This window comes from Simochromis diagramma, unplaced genomic scaffold (assembly GCF_900408965.1).
Source record: "Simochromis diagramma unplaced genomic scaffold, fSimDia1.1 OVJJ01000753.1, whole genome shotgun sequence".
In the NCBI taxonomy this organism is placed as follows: domain Eukaryota; kingdom Metazoa; phylum Chordata; class Actinopteri; order Cichliformes; family Cichlidae; genus Simochromis; species Simochromis diagramma.
Genome location: NW_024387523.1, coordinates 7,483,650 through 7,500,051, shown reverse-complemented (window position 1 = coordinate 7,500,051; position 16,402 = coordinate 7,483,650). Strand labels below are relative to the sequence as shown.

The window sequence follows — 16,402 nt, the reverse complement described above, 5'->3', positions numbered from 1 at the left end:
ACACTCTTAGTTTTCTCCATCTTTGTGAGATTTTTCCTGTCATCTAAGGATGGAGGCCCTCAGCTGTTTTTTTCCCTTTTTCTTGGCTTTGTTTGTTATTCACTATTTGAGTCACTGTTTGGCTCTCCCTGGTGCCGTGTTATGCCGACATAGTTTAGGTTCACTTGCCCCCTCACTCGGGAGGGTCACTGCAAATGACTGCAAAGTTGTTATGAGTGATCACTTTTGATCCTGTGATGAAAAATGTCTTTACTAACGGGAGTTTTCTCCATCAGGGTGACAGTGATCCAACCTGCATAGCTCGAGGTGTCACTGAGTGGTTCAACGAGTATGAAAATGATGCAAATCCAGTGCCCTCGCAATGCCCTGTGTTACAAGATGTCAACCCATCTGAAAGCTCTTAGAGTGTTATAAACACCAGTCCTCAGCAACACCATCATAAAAACACCAAATGAAGATTTTTAAAATTTTGGGTTTCAACATAGACTATTTTTACATTTTTCTGAAAACTTGGGAAATTTGTGTGTAGCAGTATTTTTGTGCCTTGTGTCAGCTGTCAGACAAATGCAGCCACTATGAAAATGAGCAAAAATGAGAAAAGAAAATCAAAGCTTGAAACACAATTTCATACAAGCAACACGTGTTATAATTGCTTGGATTTTTTATTACAGAGTTATGCTTCAAAGTATAACAAATCTGTAGAAGAAGCTTGCAAAGCTGGCATCTTCTACCTCCATCCTGATGGTAGTATGTATTCACTACAAAGAGGATGTGTTGCATCACTTAGGATTTGTCGTCCATTTCCCCAGCAGGACTCACAAAGTTGTGTCATACTGTTTTGCTGGTGACCTGCAATCTTACCGCCCATATTTACAATTTTATTTAGTTTGTTCTTATTAACTACAGACAGTGAAACAGTACTGTGCAAAAATCTTGAGCAACCCTCTATTTCCTTACATTTTGCTTCCAAGGAGCCAGACTTTCTTGTAATTTTTAAAGCCAACATCCAAGGAAGAGCTGCGAATGTCCTTCAAGGAGCCTGGAGAACGATTCCTGAAAACAGATAAATTACAAGAAAGCTTGCCTAACAGAGTTCAGACTGTGCTGAAGAAGAAAGATGGTCACACCAAATACTGGATTTTAAACTATTAACTGAGTTTTTTTGCCTTATATACTTTAGTTCCATGTATGTTTGCACCTATTTCCCATTTAATAAAAAAATGAGGGATGGCTCAAAACCTTTGCACAGCGCTATACATTCATTAGTATATAGACTACATAAAACACGAGATGTAACACTGCCCAAGCGTTAGCAGTAAAAGTAAATAATACTGCAACACTTAACACACTGTGGTCTATCTGTCAGAAATGACTTGACCCATCTGATGGTTGTGGTGGTCACCCTTAACTGTGACCTTTGCATTAAGATATTATGTTGTAAGTATAACCATAGAAGATTGCTAAGACAATTTGTTATCATCAAGACTCTGATCAAGACATATATGTTGGTCTGGGTTTTTTTTTTTCCACCAATCTGATCAAAGAGTAAATGTAAATATTCTACCAGATGTCAGAGGAGCTCACTACTTTTCTGTGGTTACATCACTTATAATATTCAGCAGGTTTTCCTGGATTTCATTCGCTATGCTCCTGTCTGATCCTCTGAAGAGCCACTGGAGTCATGCAGCACTTCCTTCACTCTCTTTTTTATAAATCAGATTTTTTTTTAACCAGTTTATCTATGATGGCTTAAAAGGAATATCTGGAACACTGCAGCCGAAAACTAAAGTCTCAGGTCTTCTTTTGGAGAAAAGATTAATAGTAAAAAAAAATGCATACAGCAGAGCACTATATTGTACATACAGACTGTCATTCTAACATTTTAGTGCAAACATAATGTTTTTGGCCTTCTAAAAGCATGTGAAATAATCGAGGTATAAAAGTTATGAATTATTAAAAGATAATGAAGATTTATTCTGGCTGTCCTGTCAGATGCTTTTGCTTTATTTTGGTTTATGTTCATTTGTTTTTGTTTATTTGTTGACAGCTGAGTCCTAATGCTGTGGTTTTTATCTTGTGAAATCACTTCTGAGCTATGAGATTTTTCTTTTTGTAGAGTGGCACATTTATGGGTGCATTTATCAGCGAAAATACATTTATGAAAAACACAAACTCCCTGCAGTAATATAGTGAGGGCAGGCTGGAGGAGCATATTGTGTTCAGAGTTACCTAATGGTGTCATTTGTTTGGGCCTCATTACTCAGAGCAGGGAACAGTCCACCGTGAGGAGAAAGAGCATGCAGGCAGAAAAAGAAAATCTGAAATGTGCCGGGCTGTCTCTTTCTTTGTCTGAGACCATTTTCCAGTAAAACTGGTTTTCAGGATTTTGTCTTAATACTTTTGTCTCCTGACATCTTGAGTAAATTACTTTTTACTGTTTTTCAAACTATTAAATTAAAATATGCACTTACCTGCCTCTTTGTTCGAAACACCTGACTAACTGCGTTATTAATCCAAATGTCTAATCAGCCACATGGCAGCAGTATAATGAATTTAGTGATGTTTGTGTTTGATGAAGATGGTGTGCCTATTAAACTGTCAGGCGAGTATATTTAACAGGATAGTGGTAGTTAGGGGAAATGAAAGGATCGCTGAAGTCGGTTCATCCTGAAGGGGAAATGAATATCATGGAGTAGCACTGGGCTCGTACCAGATGTTTATTAACAATATATTTATGTAATGATGAAATAAAAAAAATTCTTACTGTTTTAATAAGTAGGTATGATCATTTTTCACATGTCGACGTGTGATAGTAATGTTTAACTTCAATCCTAGCTGATTTAGCTCAATACTAATCACAGCAGATACCTTAAGTACAGTTAAAAAGTAATTGCCTGGTTCCTGATTTCTTAGCTTTTTTTGCATATTTGTGGCACTTAAATGTTTCACACCACCAAACAATTTTTAATAGTTGATAAAGATAACCCAAGTAAAAAGAAAATTTAGTTTTTAAATGATGATTTTATTTATTAAGGGAAAAAAAAACTATCAAAGCCTGTGTCAAAAGTAATTGCCCCTGAAACCTAATGACTGGCTGTGCCACCCTTGGCAAAAAAAACTGCAATCAAGTGTTTGTAATGACTGACAATGAGTCTTTCACATCTCTGCGGAGGAATTTTGGCCCACTCTTCCTGTTTTAATTCAGCCACATTGGAGAGTTTTCAAGCATGAAGATCATGTTTAAGGTCATGCCAAAGCCTCTCAATCAGATTTAAGTCCAGACTTTGACTAGGCAACTCCAAAACCTTTGTTTTTCTTTTTTGAGCCATTCACAGGTGGACTTGCTTGTGTGTTTAGATCATTGTCCTGCTGGAAAACCAAAGTGAGCTTGATCTTTAAGGCATGAACTGATGGCTGCACTATCTCCTTCAGATTTTCCTGGTAGAGAGCAGAATTCACAGTTCCAGCAATTACAGAAAGTCATCCAGGTCCTGAAACAGCAAAGCAGCCCAAGACCGTCACACTACCACCACCATGTTTCACTCTTGATATTAGCGTTAGCGTCATGCCAGGTGTAAGGGGAGTCAAACTTTGCAAAAAGTTTAACTTTTGTCTCATAAGTCCAAAGAATATTTTCACCAAAGTCTTAGGGATCTTTTTGGTCAGCAGTGGTTTTCTTTTTTTCTTCTTGGTGCTCTTGGACTAATTTGGTAAGCCGGCCACTCCTGTGTGGGTTGTTCCAAGTTTTCTCCATTTGTGGATAATGGCTCTCACTGTGGTTCACTGGAGTCCCAAAGCCTTAGAAATGTGACCCTTTCAAGGCTGATAGATGTCAATGATTTTGTTTCTCAGCTGTTTCTTAAGATCATGGTATGATGTGTTTCTTTCTGAGATCCTTCCTCAATTGTCAGACCGGTTCTATTTTAGTGTCTTATTGATTCAGTAGGTCTGGCAGTAATCAGGTCTGGGTGTGGCTAAGAAATTGAGCCTTGCTTTCCACAAATGTGGTTAGTCACATTTAATTCATAGTTTAACAAGGGGACCAGCTACTTTTTCAAACAGGGCCAGGTAGGCTTGGATATTTTTTCTCCTTGATAAATGAAATAATCATTTAAAAGCTGCATTTTGTATTTACTCGTGTTATCTTGATCTAATATTGAAAATTGTTTGGTGATGTAAAACATTTAAGTCTGACAAATATGCGAAACACTAAGAAATCAGGAAAGCAAATACTTTTTCACAGCAGTACATTCAGTACGTCCATGTATGTTTGCACATTTTCCATTTTCCTAGGAAAATATAAAGGAATAAAAGGTGGCTCAAGACTTTAATCTTTATTTTTCTTTGTACTGACAAAATTGATCAAACTGATGGAAAATAAATCTAAAGACACCTACACCGTGGTTTTATTTTATTTTATTTCACAACACTATTTTTAAAACGACATCTTTTTTTGTGTCAGGTGACTAAAATGTTTTCACCCCTAGGTTAAGTTTTGTCATCTATAACAACCTTGGTGTGGTTGCGTGTTGATATTTACATTGGTCTTGTTTTCCATAAAAACAGGCACCTCATATTTCTATGCAACAGAACCAAGAATTGCACCTATTTCTCATCACAGCAATTCAATCTAAATTATAGCGAGTACTAGAGAATACCCTTGTGAATAGCCTCCATGCTGAAATGAGATCATGAAAGAGTAACATGATGGCAGAGTGGAGTGTGTGTGGGAGGGAGAGAGGTGTGTGTATGTGTGCGTGTGGGCGGCGGAGTGGGGCAGACCTGCATGGAGAGCACTTTGGCTTGTTTTTGTCATTACCGCGGTGAGAGTAAAGCACATTTCCAGGCATGCTGATGGGATAAGATGACCCCCTCCGGTAAAGATATATATATGGAGACACGCTTGTCAAACAATAGGCTGGCTTGTTATGGTGGCCTTTGCTCAGGTTGCACATGTGAACACTATGGCTTGTTTACAGCGTGTACTGCACTGTGCGCACGCTCAAATATTTGCTGAAAACTCGTGGATTTATAACCACACATTCGATTTAGGCTCAAGGACACTTGCAGAGCAGAAGCTGGAGGATCAAACAAGCATCCAAACAATTAACCTGCTCTACCAGTGAATGTGCAGCCACTGTAACAAAAAGTTCAAACAGTTAATCTAAGCTTTCCTTAGCTACTATTGGATATTTAACGGATGCCTACATGTTTGGGGTTTTTTTTTAACTTCTTTTGGAGTCCAAAGCCTTTCTACTTCTGAATCTTTCCTTCTCATGCAGCCAGATCTCTCTGCCCTGTGCACTGCATTTCATTTCTTACATCTGTCTCTGGACACTGTTATGCTGCAGACCTTGAGCTTCTGCATTATCCAGGTAGCTTCTATGTGCTCCTCAAAAGCTGCAGGTCATCACAGGATTCCTGCAACCCCCTTTCTGCTTTTCTTGGTGGATTTAAGTCCATTAACATGCTGTCTTTTCTCCATTCGACTTGGGCTCTCTCATCCTCCTGCGGCACAGCTCTTCTGCTTTTCTCCTTGTCCATAGTGATGGTCAGGTCTGTACTGGTTCTTGTTAGATCTGAGCGTGATGCTTGTTTGAAGTTTATGGCTTTGAGTTGAACAATTTATCTCAGCCTTTGATACTGTGTTTCTAATCCAAAATGTCGTTTATGAGGCATTTTTCCAAGATGTCAGTTGTTTTATCTCTGTCATCCTCTATTCCCTGTAGTGCCTCAGCACTGGGTCTGATACAGCATATGTTCTTAAACTAGGACATGAGTTTGCCTAGAAAGGCAGAGGAAAGAAGAAGAAGAAAGATGTGGGCAGCACATTAGTAGAAATGCAGATTTTTTTTACTCTCTAGAGATCCGCATGCACATCAATGTGATCTGACTTACAGGATGAACCTCACCCACTGGTTTGCCACTGGCAGCATATATATTTGCCAACTGCCATGACTGGGTTAACACATTTGTAGGCCCCAGGGCGAAAATTTGCAAATGAGCTTCTGCTGACCTCCTCCTACCTCTGTTCGATGTTTATGTGCTGTTTATGTCACCTCTGAATCGCTCCGCCAGTAAAAACGTTACAGATTCTCTTACAGTGCTAGCTTTCGTGTTTTCAGTTCTTCCTTGAGAGCAAAGGTAGAGACCAAGACAGCTTCATCATCATCCAACCAGACACCAGTGCTTGTGTAAAGTTATAATGCAGCGGCACTTCTGTTATATATTTTCAAATGTAGTCCTCTTTTAAAAGGCTCAACAGCAGTAACATGTCAAGAATAGTAGGTTTCTCCTTATCTGTTCTGAAAGACTTACTTAAAGAGCCTGTCAGGATTTTTCATTGACAAGAACAGGATGGATACGGCTGCCAGCAAGCTAACAAGCTGCTGTTGCTTGCTGCCTGCAGAACTCATTTAAATGAAGCTGGGCATGGTAGTAAGCTGTTTTACACCTGTCAAAGACAGCACAGAGGATTTTTACTTTTATGTAACAAAGTGCTTAGTCATTATGATTCAAACCCCATGTGTAACAGAGGCTTTCTCTTTGAAGGTGCCACAGTAAAACAACTAAAATTTAAAAAAAATATAAGCAAAATTCAAGCAACGCGTATACATTCAAAGGTCTGTAGACCATATAGTATCTGTGCAGGGAATGCGAGAGTCCTTTGCAGTGCAAAGAATGCTCTAATAAGTATTCAGGGCTTTAAATGGAAAGTGGACAGCTGCTGCGCAGGGAGCCCAGGAGGCTTGCATTGCTTAGCAATGACTTTGTGGTAATTTGATTAACTGACATTTAATTCAGAAATATGCATCTCTAAAGAACTGAAATAGCAAGAGCGCTGAGTATTATTGAGGGGCCCTGTGACAGTATAAAAGATGTATGACTCCTGGCTCTGAAAATAAAGCCAATGCTGAAGTGCCTTAGACCTGCATTCTTTTAAGTTGCTCCCAGGGGGCGACACTTGTGGTTGCAAAAATACTTATGCAGAGGTCCTCTTAGTTCCCTTCCTCTGTGATCTTAGTAACACAGAACGCAGTCAGTTTTGAATCATTTTGAATAAAACATGAAGTCCATTTTGTAAATTATAGGGGATTATCCAGGATATGCCCACTGGCTAATGCCTTGTCAATCACAAGTCATTAGCCAATGACTTTGCAGATCCACTGTGGAGGCTTAATAACTGGACTTCACAAACCAACAGGTGAATCACAGTGGCTATGTCCACATCTTATACTGTCTTTTGTTAGAACTCAGTATGAAAACATTCAATGCCATGCTTATGTTGTGAAGAAGTGTGGAGATTGGCTGGGGGACTGACATAGGTACTCAAAGGTGATGAGGCCCCTCGGCCCGCTAACGTGTCAGCTTTTTCCCTGTAATACTGTACACCAGAAATTACTCTGCACACAGAAGTCCTTTCTTTCCCATGGATAATTTATTATGTGTACACTTCTTACACATTATAAATATATGCACTAGTGCATGTGTGCTGGGCTATACAGGGAGTGCAGAATTATTAGGCAAATGAGTATTTTGTCCACATCATCCTCTTCATGCATGTTGTCTTACTCCAAGCTGTATAGGCTCGAAAGCCTACTACCAATTAAGCATATTAGGTGATGTGCATCTCTGTAATGAGAAGGGGTGTGGTCTAATGACATCAACACCTTATATCAGGTGTGCATAATTATTAGGCAACGTCCTTTCCTTTGGCAAAATGGGTCAAAAGAAGGACTTGACAGGCTCAGAAAAGTCAAAAATAGTGAGATATCTTGCAGAGGGATGCAGCAGTCTCAAAATTGCAAAGCTTCTGAAGCGTGATCATCGAACAATCAAGTGTTTCATTCAAAATAGTCAACAGGGTCGCAAGAAGCATGTGGAAAAACCAAGGCGCAAAATAACTGCCCATGAACTGAGAAAAGTCAAGCGTGCAGCTGCCAAGATGCCACTTGCCACCAGTTTGGCCATATTTCAGAGCTGCAACATCACTGGAGTGCCCAAAAGCACAAGGTGTGCAATACTCAGAGACATGGCCAAGGTAAGAAAGGCTGAAAGACGACCACCACTGAACAAGACACACAAGCTGAAACGTCAAGACTGGGCCAAGAAATATCTCAAGACTGGTTTTTCTAAGGTTTTATGGACTGATGAAATGAGAGTGAGTCTTGATGGGCCAGATGGATGGGCCCGCGGCTGGATTGGTAAAGGGCAGAGAGCTCCAGTCCGACTCAGACGCCAGCAAGGTGGAGGTGGAGTACTGGTTTGGGCTGGTATCATCAAAGATGAGCTTGTGGGGCCTTTTCGGGTTGAGGATGGAGTCAAGCTCAACTCCCAGTCCTACTGCCAGTTTCTGGAAGACACCTTCTTCAAGCAGTGGTACAGGAAGAAGTCTGCATCCTTCAAGAAAAACACGATTTTCATGCAGGACAATGCTCCATCACACGCGTCCAAGTACTCCACAGCGTGGCTGGCAAGAAAGGGTATAAAAGAAGAAAAACTAATGACATGGCCACCTTGTTCACCTGATCTGAACCCCATTGAGAACCTGTGGTCCATCATCAAATGTGAGATTTACAAGGAGGGAAAACAGTACACCTCTCTGAACAGTGTCTGGGAGGCTGTGGTTGCTGCTGCACGCAATGTTGATGGTGAACAGATCAAAACACTGACAGAATCCATGGATGGCAGGCTTTTGAGTGTCCTTGCAAAGAAAGGTGGCTATATTGGTCGCTGATTTGTTTTTGAATGTCAGAAATGTATATTTGTGAATGTAGAGATCTTATATTGGTTTCACTGGTAAAAATAAATAATTGAAATGGGTATATATTTGTTTTTTGTTAAGTTGCCTAATAATTATGCACAGTACTGTTCAAGACGCCACTTTAAGATGATCTGAGTTTTGTGACATAGTGCGCTATCTTACTAGAAGCAGCTTTCAGAAGATGGGTACATTGTGGCAATGGACATGGATTGACAGTCAGCCACATTACTCACGCTGAGGTGTATAAATGATGCTTAATGTGGCAAGAAAATATTCCCCCACACCTTTACACCACAATCAGCTGCCTGAACAGGTAGGATGGATCCATACGTTCATAGCAAATTCTGAACCTACTGTCTGAATGTTGCAGCAGAAAATTGTCTAACTGTGAATTGCAGCGCAGATTGTAGCCTGTTTTATGTTTTCTGACCTTTCTCTGTAAAATCAGGATGTAGTATTCCAGCATTTCATCAGCTTTTGAAATAATCAGAACAGCCCATCTAGCACCAACAGCCACCCCACATTGAAAAAGTCACTTAAATCACATTTTTTCACCATTCTGATTCAATTTCAGCTTCACCAGGTCATCTTGACCATGTGTACATGTTTAAATGCACTCATTTGCTGCCACGTAACTGCCCAATTAGATGTGTTAAAAATCAGTTGAACAGGTGTACCTTATGAAGTGGTCTGTTTTATATATGTATATATCTCACCGATTTCACGTGTCCCTTTATTTACTCTTAAACAATACGTGGACATTTCACCAGTCTGATATCATAGCATCTGGTATACCGCTAGAAAAGAAGCACTTGAGGTGAAAACAATTTAAGCGGTAATTGCCTCACAACATTCAACATTTCCCACTTTGACAGCCTTCACATGCCGCAGCAGGCAGTTATTCGCCGCTAACAGGGCTGTGTTGATTGCAGACGTGAAAAACAAATGGGCTAGCGGGCTCTCTTATGGAAAGCAGGCAGGGCACAGTGGGGCTACAGTGACATTTTCCCCACATGCAAAATCATGCAAAAGGTAAATACTGAGGCGGAGGGATACCAACACTATTGCAGAACATGGCCGTCACCTCCGTCATGTCCTCTCCCGCAGACCGACCCACTCGTCTGCGATTGGACGAGAAGTTTGCACGTCAGCTCCCAATTGGACGAGCGTCACGTCGATCACGTGCTAATGTCAATGACGTCGATCGTACACTGGGTACGCTGTGTCGCCTGGGTGGATAGTATAGTTACATCAACATTAAAGGGAATAAAATGCCGCGGATTCATGTAAATAGAGACTTCGCTTCAGCGCTGATAATTAATGTTTCTTAATTAACACGGGTCACCTCTGGAGCCGGTAGTGGCAGGCCTATTTTCGGTGTTTATCAGCAATATTTCAGGGTAAGTGGAGTGATACATTTCCTTCCTGCGTCTTTTTTCCTTCACACGGGTGCAGACCTGCTTGCTTTATTATTTAAATACAAAAAAGTAATAAGCGAGACTACTGTGTTATATCACACAGATACCCAGTCTTCACGTGAACATGAAATATCCGTGATATGATTAAAAGTAGTGCGTACTCCAGCTCGCCCTGCCGAGCTATATGGAGAGAGTGAGGAAGGTAATGGCTGTCGGTCGGACTCGTAACTAGAAAATTGTGAAATGGCCTGTGTAGAGTAACGTTAGCTCGTCCTTTGCTTTCCATGTCGGCTCCGGTAGTTATGGTGTCCTAAACGGCTGCGTTAGGCTTTTAAAAATCACGAACCGAGGATCTGACACTAGGTTTTGCCTCCAACATGTCAGATTAGATCCTGTAGGGTACCTGTCTGCCGTCAGTGGGCCTCCTCAGTATCCAGACTCCCATCTGTCATCATGGTTAGACAGTTTGGACTCCTGCTCCCACTTTGTTAACAAAAAAGGAAAAAAAAAATCCACTTTAACCTAATGTGGTCTTCACATACCAGATCTCACACGGTTATTAGTTTAACGCCATTAAGGAGAAAACAGTCCAAGTGCACATAAAGGAGAGCTATTGTTCAAAGCTGTTCACGCTGCTGCTGCATTTTTTTATTATTATTTTTTAAATAATTTTTTTAGCTCTTCACAGGAGCCCGAGGGAAAATATATTTCACTTTCCTGCACTGGTTTACGTGTGTGCAGAACAATGCACATAATATTTAAAAGCGCTAACAATCAGTGGTCACACTACAATGTCCATATTTGTGTGGTCTTTTTTGTTGCGTTGTTTATTAATACTTAAAAGTAATTCCAGTGAAATTGGGGCTCTGATGTGGTTTAGCAGAGAGGCTGGCCCGTGCAGCCACGATTTTTTTTTTGTGCCCTCCTATGGTAGATGCCAGTGCTGCTGGGCTATAAGTAGGCCACTTTGACAGGGTGATCCACCGCTGTGAGGCGTCCCTGCAGATGGATTCATATCAACATCCCTCGGTAGTGCAGCCCCACTGACCATCAGCACAGATTTTACACATAATTTCTCGTTTATCGTGATGTGTACTGTATGCTGTGGATTGAGCATAAAATCCTCATGTTTAAATGTTTCAAAATGTCACATTATTATTTGGATTGCAAATGCTTCCCAGTCCTGGTCCTCTGCTGGCCTGGCAGCAGGATCAACATGCTGGCAGGCCAAAAACTTTGCTATCTTCAAGTGAAATATCTGATTAAAATGAGGAAAACAACATTGATATAGAAGCGTGTTGCCACCTCGGGGTTAGGATTTAAGCTGACAAAGCTGGTAATGGTTGCCAAGTTGAACGGAATGAAATAGTTTCTTCACAACAACAAATCATTAAGATAGCATCGTGCTCTTAGGTTATGAGCACCCTTTGGGCTGTCAGAATGTAAGCTTTTGTCTCCTAGATGTGGTAAAGATGTGACCAAACAAACAGGTAACGGTGGCACATAAAATTAGGCAATATCCATCCAAATCTAGGAATTTTCCAGTTTTAATAATAATACACAGTGATTGCATGCCAAGTTTTGTCCTTCTGACCTGGCTGAAATAGTCCATCCATATAAGGATAGTTTTAATTTGTTTCCCTTTGTGTTAAGTGTTCCTTGAACTGAAAGCTCATTAAAATTGCAATAATTTTCCACTCAAATAACACCTCATCACATTGAATTTATTAAGGCTTGAGGCAGGTCTAAGAAATTTGGATGTTTTTGCTTTAGAAGCATAATTTGCTAGAGTAATGACATTTCTTTATATCTTCTTACGACTTTATTACTTACATGTCTAATGCTTTTTGCTCTTAAACAGTAATATTAGTTGGAAGGTTTTGGAAGGTCAGACATTGACTTGTTTGGTAAAGTTCATTTAATAGGAAGACACAGTGTAACACTGTCCTAATGCACAAGGGTTTAAACTGGCAACATATGCGAATCCTTAGTAATATTTTTTTGCTTTTAAAATGACAGTGTCTAGTTAAATCTTGTTTAAAAAAAAAACAGCTTTATTTAAATTGGAAAGCTTGGAGCCCTAAAGCAATTAGGTGGTTAATTGAGGAGTTGAGTTACGAAAAAATGGAGACAGATATGCGAAACACTCCCTGAATTCAGCTCCCTAAATGGTGCTTTTTTTTCTTGGTCCTATATGAAACCTAAAGATGCTACTTTAGAAATTACAAAGAGATTTTTCTCCATTGCCTGAGATTTTCTATGCAGCACCTTAATAATCAATGTGTTGTTGCCTTATGTTGTCAGGTGGATGCAAAGTCACAAACTGTGAGTGTAAATCAATTCTATCCACCTTTTGGCTGTGGGAGATTGAGCCATTAAGGCCATCAAGTCCTGAATCCTTGTCTGGGAGCTGGGCAAACCCCATTGCTAGTCACGTTTGAGGCTCCGACCATTTATCTCAGGGGTTTGGCACATTTCATTGGGCAGTGCGTAATCCGCTAAAGGTCACTGTCACTAATTACACTACTCCAAAACAGGCAGATGCCTACCCTGAGCTTGATTGCGCCACCCTTCATTAGGAGACTATTCAAGGGTTGCATAAGCATCACTTGCATGATTCGAATAACATATGTGTGGCTCTTTTTCTTTTTCCTAACCAGAGTGACCAAATGCCTTTCCTCCTACGATGATGAGGCACACCTGGTCCAGCTGAAAGTCATTCATTTGCCACTGTCACAGACTTTTTAAATAGTGTCTTTTAGATCGACTTGCGCCTTTTCTGGCTGATTGGCTTCCTGCGTCTGAGCGAGATTGGTTCGACTGGCTGCAGGGCTCAGTTTTAGCCCAGCGGTGATCTCGTTATCTCAGTGTCCAATCAGTCCTCCGGCCACCTCCTAATTGAGCCATCGCGCCTTAAGGGGGAAGAGGAGGGATGAACGTGTCAATTACAATAATGAGGGGGCAGCCATGCAGAGGGCAGTCGGGGAGAGGAAGGCTAGACAGAAGCCTTGCAGCGTCGCCCCGTTATGGTCAATTCACGACTAATCAAAGATAATATTGTAGCCTGACAGTGCCAAAGTTAGCAGAGTCAGTAGGGAAGAGCATTTTTTAAAATCATTTTCCCCTCTAGCTGTGGGATATTTCTACGTGTCGTGTTGTGGTAATTGTTAGAGCCGCTGAGTGATCCATTAACACTGCTGTGGATATAGATTTAATATACGGAAAGCTCGGTCTAAGCACAACTCAAAGCACCTAATGCTCATGCATCTGTATGTGTCAAGTAGCTTTTTGGGCTCGAGGGTTATTGGATTAGTTGTTAGCATGTATTTAAAAAGGTCCTTCATAAAATGTTGTTTAATAAAGGACACCAATATTAGCAGTAATAGTAATATTATTATTACTGCAGGCTTTGTGAGCAGAGGACTCGTGCAAAAACATAACATTTTGAGCACTTTTTATGACTTGACAACGATGATGATGCTGATGCTATTAAAGACTAGTAGGTACGCTCATGAACGGATTCACAGCTAATAAGATGAACCTGTGTGTCGATATGGCAGCCACTACTGCTGTTTATACACATAAGGTACTTGGAAAGATTTAGCTCATTAGCAGCTTAATCAATCAGCCCATTAATTGATTGGTAATTACTCTGTGTTTTCCCAGCTTCACAAAGCTGCAGATTTTTGGTGTTGCTGTAAAAGACTTTAAAAGCTCAGATGGTCACGCAAAGCATGATGATATGAAGATGTCACATTGGAGGCTGATGTGTCACATTGGTTTGATTGTTATAGAAGTGTTAATTTCCTGTTTTTATATGTGGATTTTCCATATATTGCTGTAAGTTGCTGTTATCATTTCCATTGCATCAAATAATTACTTTTTTTTTTTTTTTTGTCACTACGGGTCTTTTTTAGTATTAGTGCATAACGAACCATAGAATCTATTGAGCGATACACTTAAACAAACCATCATTATTCAGTTGGTAATGCTAGTGTTGTGAAGGGGGTTGTATTTTAACTCAGACCACAATCTGTAACACAACCAGACAGCATAGTTTTTGCTGTCTAAACCTAACCAGTGAGTGAAAGCGAAAGTAAAAAGCGAGCGCAAACAAGATGATCATCAAGTGAAAACAAAGCACAAAAGTCAAACATCTGAAATTTTGTAGCTGAGAGTGTGTTAAAACCAAGGATGCTGTTTCTGATATCTTTATCTATGAGGAATCTGCATTATATCGAGTAACAAAAAAACCCTTACACTTCTGTATAAGCCAGAATTTAAAAGTGATTGGAATCGTTTTTATGCGAGCTGACACGGGTACGGGGGCACGTCACAGCCCGCTGTGACTAAATGAATGTAAGTGATAGTGAAAATACACTGTATGGCCACACCTGACCCGCTCAGTGAGATTATTATTTTCATCTCCAGAGAAAATTGGTTGGCTGGCGAGCAGAAAAGTCATAATGGATAAATTGAGGAAAAAAAATGATAGCAGCTGCTGTGGGTTCAGGTGGCGGTAGAAGAAATTCAAAGTTGACCGAACAAAGTAAAAAAAAAAAAGAAAAAAAAAAAGACCAGTTTAAACATTTACACGATCAGGACGTCTTGTATGAATTCATAGGTGCAGCTCTGGTTTGAGTTTTCACCAGTTAATTCTCAGTCTGGACATTTGTTAAAATGTGGGTTATTTTTTTTGGGAAGCCCCATGTGCACTCCAGTGGCGTTTTCATTTTTTCCGTCTGGCCTAACAACAGTCCCACAGGAAAGCTCGGATGCGGAGGGTCAAGACTGGAGGGAAAACTTAACACAATTGCCACAGAGCCGAGCCCACATGTAGGAAAGAGAATGGGGTTTAGGTAATGTGTTTAGTAAAATGTGAGCTGAAGATAAAATTGGTTGAGGAAAGAAAAGTAGTTTTGTTGTGAATTTTCAGGCCAGTAAGGAGATTAGAACAGGTTAGTTTTGGGGTCCATTTCACAGGTGTGATGAAATCTGTTTAACATATTTTTTTATTACATAAAAACATAGATTTTAAAATAACAGAGATTGCTGGAACTCGGTCCATTGACTGTCTGTTGTTGTCAGTAAGATCACAAAGAAAAGCAGCACTTTCTGAAATACCAGGATTTTCTGTCCTTCCACTAATTAATAGACAAAAAGATTTTCCTTTCAGCTCAAGGTAGCGCTTGATTTAATGTACCACACCAGGCAGCTCCCATAAATGCAAAGCATCAGCATTGCACCTGACTGAGTTTAATGAAATGTTCTTGCTAAAACTGTGATTAATGAATGATTAATTGTGCATCCCGAATGTAATATAGATTAATTAAAAGCTCTCGCTGCAGATAGGATAAGTGCACCTGTGCAGTATGTGACTGTTAATGACTTTTAACTCATTATCATGCAAAGTAAAAGTGGCCAACTGCTTATGTATTTGTAAATACATAAGCAGTTAAATATTTGTAAGTACTGCAGCTGTTATAAGATTGAACCTTTAATAAAGCTGATTACCCCGGGTGTCCCGGGTACAATCACAAAGTGCCAAGTCACTTCATTCTCAAATCTATGTTTTTCCCAAGTAGCAGATTAGAGCTACAGTGGAGTTGTTAAGGATTTCTGCCAAAAATGTGTTTTTAAACGTGTGTGTGAAAGAAAAACTAAAATAAAGTTTTCAGAGGCTTGTAAACCATCCAGTAAATGTCTTCATTAGCCGATAATAAGCCCAAAGGCCTGCTCTTCAAACTAAAATTACTTTGATTATTTCCATGGTGTCACTGAGTAACCCTGAAGGGCTGAATCCTGGAGAAAATCATACTGACAATTATCTTGACTGACGTCACGTTTACGTTTTTAGTCCTTTGGAGGACTGCATTAAATTTGTTTTAAGAATGAATGAATTTATTCTATTAACCACAGTTTAATAGATTTTAAAATATTAACCACAGGTTCCTTAGTGTTCTGTTTTGTTATGCACTTATAAACCACGAGTCACTACGGGTGACCTTTTGACAAATGTAACAGTAATAACTTCATGGATTTTGAGGCTTTCAGTGGTTTCAGTGGAAATTAAAAGCCATTTGCAGGCTGCTGGTAGTCATAATGTTGAATTGGTTGCAAAGAGGTATACAGTGCTGCACCAAAAACCTCCTTGCAAATGCTTTGATCACCTGTAGTTTGCGTGGGAAATGCTTACTCGTCAGCTTTTACTTTGAAGGCT

General features: G+C 40.0%; 1 protein-coding gene and 1 long non-coding RNA gene across 8 annotated transcripts in view; one reads left to right on the top strand and one right to left on the bottom strand.

Annotated features, from left to right (window-relative positions):
- Positions 1 to 1,090: 1,090 nt before the first annotated feature.
- LOC120727283 lies at positions 1,091 to 11,460 on the bottom strand. Its single transcript, XR_005694475.1, has 3 exons — positions 11,204 to 11,460; positions 5,518 to 5,527; positions 1,091 to 1,104 (listed from the first exon to the last, which is right to left on the bottom strand). It is a non-coding gene; the product is annotated as an uncharacterized LOC120727283 (long non-coding RNA).
- Positions 1,091 to 16,402, top strand: part of LOC120727281 (myocyte-specific enhancer factor 2D homolog) — a 42,834-nt gene continuing 27,522 nt past the window's right edge. For 2 of the 7 annotated variants that reach the window (XM_040021534.1, XM_040021536.1), the window contains exon 1: positions 9,513 to 10,164. The gene's annotated coding sequence lies outside the window, so the exon portion shown is untranslated. Of the gene's footprint in view, positions 1,107 to 4,045; positions 4,069 to 9,509; positions 10,165 to 16,402 lie in introns of those variants that run through there. The other 5 variants (XM_040021533.1, XM_040021531.1, XM_040021530.1 and 2 more) reach the window with 5 other exon arrangements.